The sequence below is a fragment of the Mandrillus leucophaeus genome, unplaced genomic scaffold (assembly GCF_000951045.1).
Source record: "Mandrillus leucophaeus isolate KB7577 unplaced genomic scaffold, Mleu.le_1.0 Scaffold771, whole genome shotgun sequence".
Lineage (NCBI taxonomy): Eukaryota > Metazoa > Chordata > Mammalia > Primates > Cercopithecidae > Mandrillus > Mandrillus leucophaeus.
The window spans coordinates 1,022,746-1,024,466 of record NW_012108375.1 but is presented as its reverse complement, the minus strand read 5'-3'; positions in this window follow the sequence as shown (position 1 = coordinate 1,024,466).

Here is a 1,721-nt window from a genome sequence, read left to right as displayed (position 1 = left end):
TGGAATTTCAGGGGCCTCATCTCACAATTATTGCTCTGCCAGCAGGAATTTCAAAGTGAGCATAGTTCTGTGGGCCCATAAGGGGACTTGCCACCCCTAACTCCCCTTGCTGGGGGGCACAGACTAGACTCCTCCCAGAATCCTATCAGCCTGGAGCTAGTAGAAGCCACCTAGTGTTGAACCATTGACCTGAGGAAGGCACTCTGACTTCTGGGAGGCCTGAAGTTGGTGGAATAACTTGTCCCTCTTACATGCAAACTTTCTGCAATGTAGGGTATCCAAACCAAGAGGAAACCTCCTGATTTTCACAAGCTCTAAGGTCTGGGCAATGAAATCCGATTGGTTAGGCATGATGTCGTGTGCCCTGAGGTGAACGGTAATATTCAGGCTTCCCAGTCCCTGGTGTCAGGGACATCTTGTAGTATTGGGCCCTTGTGCAAACCACACAGTGTCATTCTGGTGAAGACAGGACATAGCTGTGGAAATTCACTTCGTCACCTATGCAGCTCAAGGCTTTCAATGGGCAAGGGGAGTCATTGATCAAAAGACAACACAGGCATAACCTTGGTTTCCCCACAAAGTGGAGCCAGCTTTTAAACCACAGTTCCATTTCAGGCCTCATATCATCTGTGGATGAAATGGGGGACAATGAATGCTAGAAATAGCCCTCTGAGAAAAAGATGGGAGAAAAGACCATTTTCTTTTTAAGTTCAAGTTTGAGGTTTTGAACTCAGGCACAAAACCATTGTGAACAGCTGTTCTTTTTAAAAATGTATGTTAGTTTATTCCACACATTCTGATGGTATGAATGAGAGAGAATTCCAAACAAAAATTATCTGTGACTTTTTTATTTTTTGAGATAGAGTCTTGCTCTGTTGCCCAGGCTGGAGTGCAGTGAGGTGATCTTGGCTCACTGCAAGCTCTGTCTCCCAGGTTCACGCCATTCTCCTGCCTCAGCCTCCCGAGTAGCTGGGACTACAAGCGCCCACCACCACACCTGGCTAATTTTTTTTTTTTTTTTTTGTATTTTTAGTAGAGACAGGGTTTCACCATGTTAGCCAGGATGGTCTCTATCTCCTGACCTTGTGATCCGCCCACCTTGGCCTCCCAAAGTGCTGGGATTATAGGTGTGAGCCACTGCGCCCGGCCACTTATCTGTCACTTTTAAATGCAGCAACTTTCCTGTGACCACTTAATTAGAATTTTTCAGTTCTCTTGGGCTGTGACTTCTTTTTCTACCTGAACAAGATTTCTTTTTCCTTCTTTAAAAAGTAATGAGTCTTATATTAGCCATGCAAATTCACATGTTTTTGTTCCAAGACCTAACTTTTTCCTGAATTTGCTTGGAAAAACATCGGGCCTTTTGGAGCATAAAGGCTTAAGGATGATCCCCATGCTCCCTGAGGAGTGGCCGAGTCTCCATGGAAGGCAGACTGTCCTTGGAGTCAGTACCCTAAGCAGGATAGTGTCCTTTTGATATGTCAAAGGGAAAAAAGGCATTTAATTGGAAACTTGAAAACAACTGTAGCTGAAAAGATACTAGACTTGATACTTAAGAATCTAAGCTAAAGTAAATCTTGTTTCTTGGTATTCCTCCCTCTCCAACCTCAGCAGAATTATCCTTTGCAACTGCAGTGGGAGGTTAAAATGGTTGGTATCATCCACAGTCTTCTCATGAACTGAGTATTCATAGTTCAGCAGCTTTTGGTTGCTATGGTAAC